The sequence below is a fragment of the Pyrgilauda ruficollis genome, unplaced genomic scaffold (genome assembly GCF_017590135.1).
Source record: "Pyrgilauda ruficollis isolate IOZ18807 unplaced genomic scaffold, ASM1759013v1 scaffold60, whole genome shotgun sequence".
Taxonomy (NCBI): domain Eukaryota; kingdom Metazoa; phylum Chordata; class Aves; order Passeriformes; family Passeridae; genus Pyrgilauda; species Pyrgilauda ruficollis.
The window spans coordinates 4,309,312-4,326,098 of NW_024527711.1; the positions used below are offsets into that span (position 1 = coordinate 4,309,312).

At 41.9% G+C, this 16,787-nt stretch overlaps 1 protein-coding gene across 1 annotated transcript in view; it reads left to right on the forward strand.

The window, feature by feature from the left end:
* The first annotated feature begins 2,603 nt into the window (after positions 1-2,603).
* The window catches only part of TENM4 (teneurin transmembrane protein 4), a 589,520-nt gene continuing 575,336 nt past the window's right edge, over positions 2,604-16,787 (forward strand). The window contains exon 1 of the mRNA XM_041483687.1: positions 2,604-2,809. The gene's annotated coding sequence lies outside the window, so the exon portion shown is untranslated. The remainder of the gene's footprint in view (positions 2,810-16,787) is intronic.

Below are 16,787 nucleotides of genomic sequence, written 5' to 3' on the forward strand. Positions count from 1 at the left end.
TACCAGGAGCATTATTGTCTAGTTCTGTTAACAGAGAAAGGCCAATTACACAAACAGTGCTGACCTGTTAAACTTGAATTCACCAGCCAGAATTCAAATAAACAGCATTCTACTCCCCACTTGGATTTACTGATTTTCTCTTAATAATGTCACTTGAGTTTAAAAAAAAAAAAAAAGTCTGAGGTGAATGGGTATATCAGCTGAGTGTTTCAAAACTACAGGAAAGTAATGCAAACTGTAAGAGCACTAAGAACAAGAAAAAGAAAAAGTTATATGTAATTGGAAGAGAAGATGTTCCATTTCCTTTCTAAAATCAAATGCAAACTGCTCATGTGACTGATTTAGTATTGAACAAGAGGGGAAAAATTGCTTCTTGGCATTTAAATGGAAATGTTTCTTGTTCTGAAATTTTGGAAGCTTGCATACTGTATGATTTTTGAAAGGCTTATACAATTACCATTGAATTTGGATGAGGTCTATTCCTAACAATATATATATTTCTCAGTTAAACTTTTTCCTTCCGGAGACCTAAATTACCTTTGTCTAGAGTCTAGATTCCTGATGTGGAATATATTCCAGAGGTAATAAGGCCAATGCAAATATATTTCATTTTTAATATGTATGTCTGAAAAAAACAGTGAACAGCAGCAGCTGTTTTGCAATGCAGACCTTTATGTCGAGGGCTCTGCTGTTTCAGGGTGATGTTCTGATTTGCTGTCCACCTTTTTACCATTATTTCTGGATTTGGAATAAAACACAGATCATACCTCTTGCTTTCCACAAAGGCTAGAAATTTTAGGACAGAAGAAAAAGGCAGACCACAGCAGACTTGCACCTGGCTGATTTAAAGGTATGCCATGAAGAGGATGATTCCCGTGTAGCTCAAAGCACTGCAGGAAGTGCTGCAGTCCATTATGTTCAGCACTCCTCTTACAATGCGGTGTTAGGGCTGAATCCAGTGTCACTCCAAGATTTGTGATGTCAACACAAATCCTGTAGAGAGTGTTGCTGAAAAGTTTTGTAAGAGTAAATTTTGAGGAGGGACTTGAAAGAGAAAAATGTGATTATTTGGTGAATGAGAAAATGATAGGCTGAGTGTAAATGGCAATGGGTGATATAGCCTGACAGGGATAAGTTATTGAGGACATGCCCAAGGTCAGGCAGTGAAGCAGTAGCAGGGCCTGACACTTAGCTATATCATAACCCTTTCTTTCTTCAGAGCACATTGAATAGCAGAATTAAACAGCCCTAAATTCTTGTCACTACTGTTAAAAAATATTAAAAAAGTATAAATCCAAACCAATGCGCCCCCCCCCCCCCTCCCCCCAATAAATAAAAGGCAGAAACTGGTAGGATTGATCTTCTTCCTCAAGAAGACCTAACATTAAATCTTGCAGGCCTTCTTTCTGAGAATTTGGTTTTAATTACCAAACAGCACAATTCTGTAAAATAAGTTTAAAAAATAGTAATAATAACTGATAATGATAGTGATGTCATCTCCTGACACCATTGTGGTTGATGCCCCCTGACCCCAAAAGCAAGATATTATGCAAGCTGCCTAACAAGAGGCACAGGAGAAACAGAGGTTTCCTCCGCCTTACAAGGTGTGCTGAAACTAGAGCCCACCTGACCCCAGGAAGAGAGGGCATTTCACCATGGCCAGGACATGAAGGCACCACCTGAGGCAGATCTCCAGTATCTTCTTGCCTCCATCCTGATCCCCACTCCATTCTCATGCTAAAGCCAATGCCATTCCAACCCAACCCCATGCCTAATCCATGCCCAAGACCAACCTGTTCCTATCATGCCCAAGTCCAACCTGTTCCTATCGTACCCAAGCACATCCTCTCCTGTCCTTATTACCTTCACATTCTGATGTCCACACTTGATCCATCTCATCACCACGCCCATATCTCTCCATGCCCACATCATGTCCATCCCCTCCCCATAGCCCTGTCCATCCTCTCTCCATGCCATGCATGCCTGTGGATATGCCCAAACCCCCTTCATGCCCATGCCATGCCCGAGCCCTTCTCCCAACGCCCATGCCATGCCTGTGTTTGTGTCCTCCCCTGATCCATGCCTATGCCACGACTGCATCATGCCCATGCCTGTGCCTATTCCCATCTCATGCCAATGTCTGTGTTCTCCCCATGCCCGTGCCATGCCTGTGACTATGTACATCCCTGGCCCATGTCTATTCTACCATCGTGACCATGCCCATGTCTGTATTTCCTCGGCCCCACGTCCCTGCCGTGCCCGTGTCTGTGTCCTCCCTGGCCCCATGCCTCTGCCATGTCCATGCCCATGCCATCCCATGCCTGTTCCCACCCCGTGCCTCTCTCCACGCATCCGCAGGCCGTGTCCGAGCTGTTCCCACGCCGCTGTGGTGGGCAGCCGCCAGCCGCATGTGCGCCTGTCATTCCAGCCGGGAGCGCCGGCTCCTGCCTCCCATTCATGTAACCTGTGTGTGTCTCTCTTTCTCTCTGTGTGTAACAGCGAGAGGGAGAGAGCGAGCGAGGCACGGAGAGAGGGAGGAGGAGGGGGGAAGCTTTAAATAAAGCCTTTGGATTGCAGCTGCTTATTTTGGGCAGTCCTACCAGGACGATTCCTGTCAGGAAAGAAGCTGGACCAGTCGCTGTTCTTTTTTTTTTTTTTTTTTAATTTATTTTGATTTTGATTTTTGGGGGTGGCAGCGGTGTATGTCTGAGCTGCCTGCGGAGATGAGCTCCGGTGCCTGCCTGTAGTTTCCACTTTGGGATCGCTGGACACAGAAGTGGCATTTCGGTGGGGGGAAGCTGCAGACATGGTAAGCTTCTCTTTTCCTCTGAAAAGTGTATTTATGCCATAGACCTTTCTTGAATTTTCCCTTCCCCCTTTCCTCTTCCCACCAAACAGCCAGGCACACAGGCTGGGGCTGGGGAGAAGCTCCCTGAATCCCTGGCTTTCCCTCCCCAGCATCCATCCTTCCCTCCTGCCCAGCTCCCTGCCCTCCCCTCGCACAGTTTGCAGCAATTCGGAGGGAGGCAAAGATGCTGCGGGAAGCTCCGGGCTGGGGCGGGGGGGGGGGGATCGGGCACCCCCAGACTGCCAAAACCTTGCTTCAGGGTATGTTTGGAGTGGATTCTCCCATCCAACCTTCCCTCTCCCCGACCCTTCCCTCTGCACCCCGAGCGGTGCGGCTGTGCTGGGGGAAGGCAGCAGTGCAGATTGGGAGGCACTGGAGCAAGGATGCAGCTTTAAGATCAGTCGGTGTTATTTATGTAATAGTAAAAGCAGGGAGGAAAGGAGGCAGAAAAAATAGAATAGGAAAGAAGTGCCTTGGTATTTCTCAGCTCACAAGGCTCCTTCGGCTCTGTCTGAACCCCCCATACTCATGTCCTGCTGCAGGGTGGTGCGTGGTGGGAGTGTGTCTCTGTGTGTATGTTTACATTTGGATCCGTGCTAGAATCGGGGGTGAGGATGGGGTCTCCCATTTTCCAAGGAAAGGTGGGTTTGCCTCCAACAAAAAGCGAAAAAATTAAAAAGAAATGTGCTTGACTGCAAGTAGAGTGACAAGTCTGTTTCTTAGGCATTAAATGTTAAAGCCCTGCTTCCAGCCATGCCCTGCCAGGATTAAAAGATTGCCCAAATAGTGTGGTGTTGGAGAAAAGATGCTGGAGTGCCTGGAAGAAATGCAGTGGTTCAGACTCCTGTTTGTATTCTAAGCAATTTGCATTCTCAAATACAAATTTCGGCTGTTGAACCCGAAACCAGGGCATTTATTTCCTGGGATTTGTTTTGATTGAAAATATAGTGTAAAATACCTGGGACATTTTACTTCAAAACAACTGGTAGTTAAGAAATTTCTACATCTTTAAAAAACAATAATTATCCCCCCTCCCCGCCCAAAACTCTAGAAGTAGTCACAAGGCAGTATTTATTTACTTTCTTATCATGATCACACTTAGAAATGCATGGTGGTTACAACCATGTAAGCACATGATTTGAAAACAAAAACAAAATGAAACAAAACAAACAAACAAAAAAATAACCCAAAAACCAAAATCCAGCCAAAAAAACATATTTATGCCACCGCCTTGTTTTATGGGATACACAGTCTGAAATACTTTTTTCCTACAGCCAAAACAGAAATTACTAAATGCTCATCGAATAGATGGGCAAGACCTTTCTGCATCTTGAATACATTTGCTCATGGTTTTTCCTGGAAAGTTCAATCTCTTATGATTTAAAATTAATAAATAAACAAGGCAAAATACCAAACTCCTGAATCAAGCTAAAAATTAGTCTCTCCACCTCAACCTTATCTTCCTTTTTAACTTTTTGCAGTGAAGCCTCACCTTGAATTTAGAGCTGCATCTTTTTCTTCCCCCCCCTGCCACCCCCCTAAGAAAAGTCCCAGGAGAAGGGAGGGCCATAAAATGAGAAAATGAGAGCAAATCTTTGAAGTTTGAAGTTGTCTGTGTGCTTTTTATAAGTAAACTTCTGCTGTAGCCTGGCAAGTTGTTAGTGTGCTGCTCTTTGCTCTGGGGCGCCGGAGCTGGGCAGGGGAACTTGGCAGCTCCTAGCCTATCCCAATCCCATTTCTTTCGGCTTCACTGACCCTAATAAAATTGCCTACTAGTAGTGTAGTCCCTCCTCTTCTATGGAAAGTGCTCTGCTCCCAGCATGTGCACCATATGTGCCTGCAACATTCAAGGCTTAACATACATTCACCTATAGCATGCCAGCAGTCCATGTATGCCACCCGCACTCTGGCTCTGGCAGGAGCTGGGGATTGGCCGTCGGGAACCCCAACCTCTCCCCTGGTAGCTGGGGGAGGCTGGGGCTGAGCCAGGGATTTGTATTTAATTTATTTCATTGGCCTCTTCAGAGCCAGGCACCTCCCACTTAGTGCCTCTGCCTGTAGCACTTTTGTGGGCTTGGGTGGAAAAAACAAGGAGTATGTGTGTGTATGTATATAATACATATATATATTTATATATTTAGTGTGGTGGGGGGTAGCATAAAGGGAGGAAGACGTGTCTCTTGCACTGTTTTGCAGCGAGGCAGGACTTCAGAGCAGCTCGCTCGGCTCTGCCTGTGTTACAAGACTGTAGGAATTTCCTCGTTTGTGGCCATTGCGAGCTGCCCGTCCTTGTAAAATTCCCAGCTCCCAGACTCCCAGCCACGCTGCTGGATCAGTCCTTGCTGGAGTGGGCTGGTTTGCAGCCAGGAGCATTCTTTGCTGCCACGATCCCTTGAGAATGCAATCCCCAAGTCAGTGCACGGCCAAAGAGAAGTGGGCTCTGTGCTAGTTTGCAGCCGGTCCGGAGGCAGAGAGGGGACCGTGAGGTCTCGGTGTGTGGCCGGGCATTTCCCAGGCACCTGGAAATGTAACCTGTGTTGCACTTTCCTTGAGAACAGGACCGCTGCTCTGCACCCACCATCCTGGGAAGGGGGTCTGCACACACAACTGGGGCAGGGGAGAAGGAGAGCTGCCTTTGCAGACAACCTGTTTCACTTTTTTCCCCTTTTTCCCCCTCAAAAAAGAATCGCCAAGATTGGAAATTACAGACACCGCTCTCAGATGCGCTATATCTTTACAGGGACTCTGCCTCTGTGCCTCACCCTCCTTTCTCATCCATGCATGCATGAATGTATTCACATCTTCACCGGGGATATTTTCAATACATCTGTTATTTATATGTGTGACCTGAGAAGAAATGTCATGTTTTGGTGAAGAAAGAGGGTCGTTAATATGGAAAAATGTTCTCAGGTTGTTCTTTGGCAAGGAAAGGGGTAAGAGGCAAAAGGAGATGCGGAAGTTTACTTCGTAGCTACCTTTTCTTATTAGCAAAGGGTCCTGGTTTAGAAAGGCTTTTCTGGGAGAATTTGCTTTCTCTAATTTTAAAGGATAGGGAAAAATCATGGAGAGATGGAGGTAAAGCTCCTAATCTGGTTTTCACTGGGGGGTGGGGGGGGGGGAGATAGTCCCCCCTCCCCCCCGATTTAATTTACTATATGGATGGAAAAAGAGAGACATCTCTCTAATTTCAGTGGGTCTGGGGAAGGAGTGAGATTTGGGCTGAGAAGACTCTGCAATTTTAAATCCATGCAGCTTAATTATTTTCCTTGACTCATTTAAAATAGATGCTTGCCTTTTGTTTTGGTGAGCAGATAGTATGCTGGCAAGGGAAAATGTTATTTTTGTTTTACAAAGTGAATATTTTATTTTATTTTATTTTATTTCTTTGGTTTCCTGGAGTGCATAATAACGAAATGTTATTTCATTCTGTCTACAACATGTACACAATTCCAATTAAGAGCCTACTCTGATTATTTTTAACCTGGTAGTTTGCCATTTCTCTGCTCAGGAGAATAAAACATTGAGTTCTTGCACTTTAAAATAGCTGAGATGCTTAAGCAGAACTACCTTTTCCCTGGGAAAGTCATTTCCAGTTCTGCTGAGTTCCCGCTTCAATGGTTCATTTTCTGACAGAATCACATCTTTACAAGAAGAAGAACTATGATCTTACGTAACTTGATGTTTCCAGATCAAAAGTTACAAATATTGCAGTAATACCACGAAGAGAGAGATTTGACAGGAGGAATGTTGCGTGGCATATTTATTATTAGGATTTCAAATCAAGGAGGTTTTAAAAATTTATGGAGGGGAAAAGCAGAATTAAAAAAAGATGAATAAACAAAACCTTGCTAGTTTGGTATCTTAACATCACTTTTCCCTTTTATCTTAACTGTGTAGACAGTTGAGATTTTATTTTTTCTTTTCTTAAAACAAACTCTTGCATTTAAGAAATGTGTAGTTGTAATTTCGAGAGATGAAGTAGCTTGAAACTCGCTCTTTCTCAGATTTGATTCAAAGAAATGAAACCCTGTAAATCAATGTCAATTCAGGTTTAAATACTGGCTGTTACCTGCCCTGTTACAAGGTCCATCAGCATAGCTTATTGTAACTAAAAGCTAAAATACTCCGTTTCTGCTTTGAACTGACAAATTGGCATTGCTGGGTACTTTGACAGAGTAACTTGCACCACTTGCCAGTGAATTGGGTATTCATGGATCCTTGACCGATATGTTTCAGAGAAAAAGTTCTATAATGTAACACTTTTTTAAAGCATAAGTATAAACATGTATTTCCTCTTTGCTCTGGATTAAAAAGAAAAAGAATCACAGAGAAATTTATATCTTAATTATGTCAGCCTAACATGAGGAGTGGTGCTGCAGCGCGGTTATAGGACTTACAGTAGTCAGGAACAAATGTACAATTCTTATTCTTCTGTGCTGTTTCACCCTTGCTTCCCTTGATAGATAAATTATTTTGTTAGAAATATTTTTTTTTTTTTTTTTTTTTTTTTTTTTGGCCAGCTGTTCTGCTCTCCCTGGAGCATCTGTAGAGGCAGAGTTGAAATGTGAGTAGGAGGGCATGTTTCCTTGTCTGTGTGCAGTGACAAACACTTCTTACAGAAAGTTCGAATTTTGGAAAGTTTGAGCCTTACTCACAAAAATCCTTTCGCCTTTATACCAAATTGCTTGGAATGAAGCTGTTTGTGCTGTAGGGGGATTCAAACTTCATCGAATGTTGCCCTGCTGGGTATCAGCAGAGGTGACCTTTTGAATGTGAAGATGCCCATGAAAGCAGGCACATATTTCTCTGTTCTTCCAGTGTTGGCAGCAAGGAGAAGGAAATCGCATTATGAAACAAATTAGGGCTGACAGATGAGTTTCCTTTTCCAAGTTAGAGTTGCTTTCTAGGATGTGACACAATCCTTGTTCTTTTTTTGAAGTGGGGGGGAAGAAGGAAGAAAGAGACAGGAGTTGCTGATGGTCGATTTAGGTGGAGGAGCTCACTGAACTGCATTTATCAGTTCATTTAAATGGGGATGGCTCAGTGAGATTTCACAGATGTCTCCACACATTCTAGTGAAGTAGCATTTGCTGTGGTCTAGGATAACCACTGCAGTCCAGAATGCTGCTCCACTGCCATAATCACTGCTAGGCACTGGTGGCAGATGTGCTACCCCAGCAGCAACAGCAAACATGAAAGCAGGAGATGTCTCACTCCCCATTGATTTCGGTCTTACATGATTATTCAGTGCAGTTTTCTCTTTAAACACTAAATAGAAGCTGTATCACTTGCCTGCACATGTGTTCACACACAGAGCCTTCAGAGTATTCTGGAGATACATTAGTTATGCAGTAAAAAGTTAGAAGATTAAATCCTATTTTTCTGTTTTAGTCTAACCCTGCATCATGTATGCAATAAGGGCTCATAGGCTTTGTTGTCATGCCCTCAAATTCCAAAATGTGTACTGTAAATCTTAAAATTGCTTTTAAAAAATCCAGTCTGGGCCTGTTCCTTCTGAGGAATATTGGGTCTATTCATAAAATCAATCTCGGTTTTCTATATCAGGAGTTGGACCCAATGAACCTTATGGATCCATTCCAATTCAGGATATTCTATGATCCTATGATATCACGCTGTGTGGAGTATAAGAGAAGCCAGGATTCATTTCCTGGGCACCGGCATCTTCAAGCACTGTCTGCTCACATAAGAGGAAAGTCCTGGAGGCCTGCAATTCATAAACCATCTCTTCCGCTGGGTCATCTGGACTTAAATGGGCCAGTCTTACAAATGAACTGAACACCCAAATTTTATAACAGAAGGTTTTCAATATTCTGCTCATTCCTTTTGAACTGCCTCTGTGTGTTTGGATGCTGAAAACCATTTCATCCTTACCTCTGTAACATAAAGAAGAATAGGAAGGGAGAGTTTGGTTATCCAAAAAGCTTTTAGAAGTGACTGCCAGAAGTGGTTGGAAAAACTGACAAAGCATGAGAGACACTGAAATTTGCTTTCTGCCTGTTGATACAAACAGCATTGGGTGGTTGGGCTGTGGCAGCACAGATCCTGTCAGTTTGAAACAAACAAATGCTTCTATTTCTAGAAAATTACCCTTTGGGCAGCTGGGTTTAAGGTGTGATCAGCGTTTTGGCACAGATTTTTGTTCTAGAAAGCAGAGAACCCTCTCAAGAGCTGATGTGTTCCTGCAGACAGAGCCGTGATCCGGGATTACTTACGGTGTTTCCTTACGGTGTTTCCTTACGGTGGTGCTAAAACAATGCAAAGTTCACACAGCCTTTAATTGCTGCTGTGGATATTTGACACTTCAGCAGATCAGACTCTGAGCTGTCAAGATGATCATCCATAGGCTGCAATACACTCTTACACAAGTATGAAATGTTGGGTTGAATGGACTTGCCCAGCATTGCCCACAGTCTTGGGGCATCATTTGAATTCTTAATCTGAAACACATTTGTCCTCATTCTTTAATCCTCTGTTTAGTCAGTACAAACCTCCCAGCTCTGCAGCGGGTGAGACAGGGATTGTAAACCTCCTCTTCTACTCCTCATTCTCATTGCTTCATCTCCAGGCCAGCTTGGGTAAAACACTGTCTTGTAAATAATGACTGTTTAATTATTCATACTCTTGATTAAGACAACTTTCATTGTGATTTTTACTTAAATTATGGGTCTCCAATATATACTTTTAAATCACGTTATAGGTCTGTTAGTCTAGTTTTTGTTGATTTCTTTTGGTTTTACTGAGTCATCCAAGAGATAATAGCTTTGTGACATTGCCTTACTTTGGTCTCCCTCTGTGTGTCAATGGCTTAGTTTAACAGAGTACTCTGCTCGTCTAAACAGATCCCTCAGTCCATCCCACTCAGTCTAGTCTTCTCCTTGTGCCCTGCCTCATCCAGCTCTTTTCTACAATCCCATTTTCACCCCTCTAACCCCTTCTCTCCAAGTCTCTCATCCCAGCTACATTCAGTTCCTACCAGCTTGAGATCATGCCAAGAGCCAGAGAGCATCTCTGATTGCAGTTCTGACACTTGAATGCAGACCTGGCACTTCCCATAGCAGAAAACATCTTGTTTAGTCATACACAGGTAGAAATGTGAGTGATGGAAGCTGGCAAATATGTACAAATGCACTCAGGAGCATGTAGCAACAGTGTTTTTATCAGAGATGTCTAAACTTGGCTGAATTCACACAGATATGCACAAAATTCATTAGAAGAAAAACAGTTCTCTCCCAGGCAAATTTCAAGTCCTTCCTCTAAAGTTCTAAAAATCCCAGAGGAGGTTTCAGAAAGAAAGCTAAAGTCTTTTTTTTTTTTTTTTTTTATTTTTACATTAGTAAAACAACATATTTTTCCTTAGCCTTGTTCTCAGAATCTGCTGAACTGTTTTGACTGAAATTTTCCAAAAAACTTCAGCCTGAGGCAGACAGCTGGCATGGAAATTTTCAGGCCAAACAATTTGCTTAGTATAGTTATAAGAAACTGTGAATGCTGTTTTATTATTAAAGCTGCCTCAGTCTTCCCATAATTGACAGCACTACCAACTTCGCCTTTCCCTAATAAACAGAGAACTGGAGATTGTGTTACAAACTAATTTAGTATTTGTGTGTTTTATAGATTTTTTTTTTAATATTGGAAATGTATTATAGATCTGACACATGCATTTCAGCATATGTTAGCAGATGATGAAATCTCAAGCTTCCTGGAAACCGAAGTGAATACAAGTAATGAGAATCCCACAAAGTCACATCAAAGTGATACAGCATTACAGGATTTGTAGGATGGGATTAAATCCAAAGAAATCTTAGGAGATCTTGAACTGACAGAGCAAACCCACAAATTCCCATGTATTCCACCCTCAGGTTCAGTGTCCTGCTGACAGAGGAATTCTTATTTAGTATAGCAACATTATATTGTAAGAGCAACTGTTATCACAAACCAGAGCCAAAAAACAAGGGAAAAAAAAAAAGAAATGGAAACCCAGAAAACTGAAAGAACAGATAACTGTATTTTGATGTGACCAACTTTTTTCTTTTGTTATCATCACAGGTGACTCTCACACTGCAGTTTCACATCAGAGCCAAATTTAGGACCCATTGGCATGGAAGGAGATGGGTCCTGCTCTCCCCGCCTCCTCCCATCCCAATGTCCTCCCTCCCCAGCTTCTGTCCTTTGACTCCTTCAGAATACATCTGATCATTTATGCCTTTTTGACAAGAGCATGTAGTGGTAGGACAAGGGCAAAGGTTTAAGATAAAAGAGGGCAGATTTAGATTAGATATTAGGAAAAAAGTCTTTTCTGTGACAGTAGTGAGGCACTGGCACAGGTTGCTCAGGGAGGTTGTGGATGCCCCATCCCTGGCAGTGTTCAAGGTCAGGCTGGATGGGGCTCTGAGCATCCTGGTCTGGTGGGAGGTGTCTCTGCACACGGCAGACAGGGCTGGGACTAGGTGATCTTTAAGGTGCCTTCTGAACCATTCTGTGATTCTATGATTCTACAATTTAATTTATCAACCCAGGACAAAACAAACTCCATCTTTTACTTGGGGTTTTGGTTTATTTCTGATGACTTAATGACTTACATTGAGTCAATGTAGTGGAAGCATTTGCCAAGGAGAAGAGAGAAAGAAGAGGGTACAAACAGCTTCACGGAGCTGGTGAGGGTTTAGGTTAGTCCCATGACCAAGGAGTTTTTTCTAGGTTGCCAACTATTTACAGCAGTTTGATTGTACTGATATGAAGTCTAATTTAATTAATATTAAAATACAGAGTGCGCTTTTTCATTACAGTCTTCTATCTTCAGGACAGTCTTTTGAACCATCCTGCTTAGTGGGCCTTGAAGCAGTTGTCCTCTAATAATTTGCTGGATTCTTTTTGAACCCAGCATGTAGTTGTGATTGCCACAAGAAAAAGTTTCAAAATTTAAAGTCATTAAATGAGTGAATAAGCCTTCCTGTTTTTCTGCTTTAACCTCTCAATTTGGTAATTTCATTAGATGACTCCTACTTTGTGGGTTATACAGCAGGATAAATTCCTTCTACTCTTTGGTTTTGTTTTTCTATTCCAAGATGAAAATCCCCACCCTACTTTATCTATTCTGCAAGTCTTTCCATATTCCTGATAATCTTTTCAGCCTTTTCCTTTTCCTATGTCCTTATTAATTCCGCTCTGTATTTTAGACATGGGTAGGCCAAAAATATATGCAGCATTAAGACAGAAATGCATTTTACCTTATAAAACATCATCCCCTATTATATTTAGCCTGGAGAAAAGGAAGCTTGAGGGGACCTTATAGCTTTCTACAGCTCCCTGAAAGGAGGGTGTAGCCTGTTGGGGTCAGTCTCTTCTCCCAAGTTACAAGTGACAGGACAGGAGGAAATCACCTCAAGTGGCACCAGGGGAAGTTTAGATTGGATATTAGGAAAAATTTCTTCACTGAAAGAAGGACCAGGCAGTGGAACAGGCTGCTGAGAGAATGAGGCTGTGGTGTAATCACCATGGCTGAAAATGTTCAGCAAGTGTGTGGATGTGATTCTTAGGGACATGGTTTAGTGGTGGCAGAGCTGAGTTAATGTCTAGGCTCAGCAATCTTGCAGGTCTTTTCCAATATGAATGATTCTATGATTTTTCTCTTTTCATTGTCTATTTTTTCCCTCATCAGAATTTTTCCTGGGCATTTAACTGGCACGAGCAGAGAGCCAGTAGTTGTAGAGGGCATCCCATGGAGATTCCTCAACCAACCTTCTGTGTGGCACCAGTTAATTTACAGCGCATATTGTGTATGCATTGTTAGAACTGTTTTTCCCTTTATATATTATTTTGCTTTTACTGATACTGAATTTCATCTGATGTTTTCATCACTCAGCTTGTTACCCAGTACTGTGAAAGCAGGTTGTAGTGTAATGGTTGGAGGATTCATGAGAGAATCAGAAAGCTCAACAATGAAACAAGCTCTCATTTTGTCTTTTATTCTTGTCCTGGGGATAATCTGAACAAAAATATAACCAACAAAATACCCTTTCTTTATATAAAGTATGAACAACCAGCCTGCCTGTCTTGTGACATCTAACTGTGAAGTTGTCTGTTACTCAAATGTTTTTTCTTCTCATCATCAGCATCTAACAGGTTTTTTTCTCTCATACTTCTTTCTAGCCAGTGTTTGCTCTTCCCAAAAGCAGAAAATTATGCTCTTGCTTCCTCCACACTGCACCACCAGAATCCTGATACCAAGGGACAACTTAATGATCATCTTCTCACAGCCTGACATGTTTCCCCTGTACCTCCATCTTCTTTCTAGCCTAAAATCCCTCTTGTGTTCATGATGCACTGCAAAGACACCTGGGATTTGGAAACTTTTCCTACTCTCTTGGTTTTGCTTTTATCTCACAAGAAAGTGTGAGCAGAAAAAGCCACCTGCCTGTCACTTACAGCCCTGTTTGATGCCAAGCACTTGGGTTTACCTGAACAGGGCTTTCTTTAGGGCTTAGTTTTTATGGCTTATTATTGTTGCTGCTGTTCGCAATCTTATTTGGGATTGGAGGGATGCACAAATGGCTCGTTTAGAAGCTACAAACCATTGCTTACAGCCCTGCATACACCCCATATGCTTTAAAATGTCATCTGTTTGTGGCTTTCTGTGCTGAATGCTGCTGATCACATACTCTGGAGGGCAACTTTATTGTACACCTGCATCAATTTGTTTTGTATTCTTTTATACCTTCTGCATAATTAATGTTTTGTTCAATTCTATATATTTATTTATTTTGGCTGGTGTCTTCTCCAGGGAGCATCAGACACAGGAAGCATCTAGTTGAGAAGATGGTAACAGAGAATGAGAGTATATCAAGCTGATACTAGGAAATAAAAGTGGATCTTTTAGGGGGTGAGAAAATGGGGGAACACCAGGAAGAGAGGGACCTCTACAAACTCTTTCATCATTAGAGCTGGATTCCTGCAGCTGGTGCTCTGTTGTGCTCTGTGAACTGAAGACTCTTTGATTCTTTTTTTTTCCTTTGTTTTTTTTTCTTCCCACCCTCCATTTCAGAGCATGGAAGAATGAAAAGTCTGTAACATCTCTGCTGTGCATGAAATACATAAAACAATAAAATTGGGATACCCAGCCCCAGCAAAGCTGCCCAATCTAATGTGTGGGGGCATATATTCTTCATATGCCAGTACTCCTGTTTGTTTTTCTCTCCTTCCTTCTGCTCAAATGAAAACACCTGGAGTTAATGTTACACAGACTATGTGGGACCTTACCTTGCCATCGTGTTTCCTTATTAAGGGATTTCATTAAGGCTTTTTTTTTTTTTTTTTTTTTTTTAATGTGCACTGCTTTGGCAGACTGAGTGTTTGAAAGTGGACACTCCCAACAACAGAGATTTTTTTGAAGATAACAAAAGCCAATCACATTCCATCTTGTTTCAATCCCCAAAGCACCACAACACTTTAACTTAAACCAGGGCCAGATCCAAGAATCATTACTGTTAATTCAAAGGCTCCTGTTGGTTTTAATGGTCTCTGGATCAGGCTTTTTCACTCCTGCTGTGGAACAGAGCTGGCTCCCCCAGTGCAGAAGCACAAAATGGCCATGAAAATTGAAGGCTGGTTTGGAAATGGATGTCATTTCCACTGCTGGACTAATTGAGCATGTGAGGCTGGGAGTGGCATAGGTTTGAGGTTTTCTTGATGTTTCCAAGTAAGTCAAAGTTCCTATAATGAAAACATATAGAGTGGTGTTTTGTAACTATTTTTATACCTACATCAGACTTGATGTTAGTGGCTTTGAATTATTTAATGTTTTTCTTCCTCAGCTGTCATCTCCAGTGAGCTCCCATTGCAGGGCTGCGGGAGTTGTTGTGCAAGGAACAATGCAGGAGCCTGGCATTGGCTGCTGCGGGGTGGGGGGGGGGGAATGTTGCCTGGTTTTGTTTTGTTTCATGTCTTTAATCCAATTTTATCCTTTTTCTTGCTGGTGAGAGGGACATCAGGCCAAGGTATTAAATCATACTGACCGGCGTGGGCTGAAAATGAAGTACATGCCAGCTAAAATACACAAATGGGAAGTTTTCTGCTTAAACCACTGAGTGCTAATGTCTGTCACATAGGAAGAGCCAACTATTTAACATTCAGTCTATTCAAAAAACATTATTATGTCCCAATGGTAATTTAAAACCACATCTGTTAGAACCATATGTGGGGAAAGTTTACCTTTTTTTTTTTTTTAGCCTTTTTTTTATATCCCAAGTTACCCTGTTTATAGGGTTATCTTCAATGTGGGCCTCTTTCAAAATTTCAGACTGATGCCCGTGAAACACCTGGAACAAAAGAACTAAATGAATTCAACTATTATCTTTTTTCCTTTGCAATTAATGCGTGGGGTTTTAGTGGATATCTGCAGTTAGACATCTAGATTTGAAAGGAAACCTATATATTGGGATCGTGCCTCATGCTTCTCTTGTCTATAACCCGATATTTGTTTGTTCATCTGAGTTATTGGATATTTCACAGGTTTTTTTCCTCACTGTTATTCAAACTTTTATTAACAATGCATATGACCTTTGAAAATAGCTCTTTTGGGCAATCAAATTCTCTAATTTTTACTTTGTGGAATTGCCACTGGAATATTCTGTCCTTAAAAACAGAACATAGAGTTTTGTTTTCAAAGCCTCCCATCATTATTATCTAACCACCACTAACTGGAACAAATTTGAGATCCATAAACCTAAGCAGTGCTCATAGCATATCTGACATGGCAACTGGAAGATGGCTCCATGCAAGACCCAGGTCAAAATATCTGTTATAGTTCCCTCATTACATGGTGGATAAAATAGTCTGTGTCACCTCTACATCAAGTGCAATATGCTTTGCCATGTTTTGTGTACCTGTTCATCCCAGCTAAATGCAAGCACCTGAGTGAATTGCTTCGACAGATAGTAATTGGAGGCAAACAGATTTCAAGCACAGAAGTTAAAGGAGCTCTTTATTCTTTCGCCCTGTTACCTGCTCCCTCTGCTTGATAAGAGTCTTCAATAAAAGCTGGACAAAACTAATTCCCAAGTGGCTGGCAAGCACTGACTCTCTCTCTGTGCTTGGTGAGACCACGCACTATGTTGTGGTAGGGAACATTTCCATTGTGCTGCCCCCTTCTCTGTGTTCCAGTTTTGGATGGTGAAAGCAGGAAGAGCTCTGCTTTGGTTACGGTGGTCAGGCTGGAACACCAAATACTGTGTTCAAGCTCTGATTCCCTGTGGGTAACTAAAATTGTGCATGTTACGTGATGCATTTAGAACACTCCAGGCCTCAAGCCACCATTTCAAATATTCCCTCATAATAAACAACAAATAACTGCTCTTCTGGGACTTTTATATGTGTCAAAAGCTTAGCCTTTTGTAGAAACCCACAGAAATCTCAGTCCTTCCCTGAAGTAATAGATTTTCCCATTAAGTGCATCCACATCTGTTAGCAGCACCAAGCTTTCTACTGTTCATCCTTCACAAATAGGTTCCATACCTCAACAAGAAATAATGACAAAGTAAACAGATAAGCATATAAGTACTAATAAAGTCACTATTCATGAGTTACATCTTTCCAGTGGCATTCCCAGCATGGAATATTGTGCATCCCCCTCCAGCTCTGCTTTAAGCTCTGAATATCTTAGCTAAACAGGATATTAGTGATCCCGATGTACAGAGCACCTGACAATCCAAGAGTTAAATATGCAGCTATAAATAGCGTGCCTACTTTGATGGGATACATTGTATTATAATATTAGCACTAATTAAAGTTTGGTTGTAGGCATGAAATATCTCAGTCTTTCAGAAACATGTGTAAATATCCGAAATTAATCTGGTTTTTGTTGTCTGAATGTTTTGGCAGAGTTGTGCCATTGCATATGAAGTTTTACGAGTAGCAATATAAT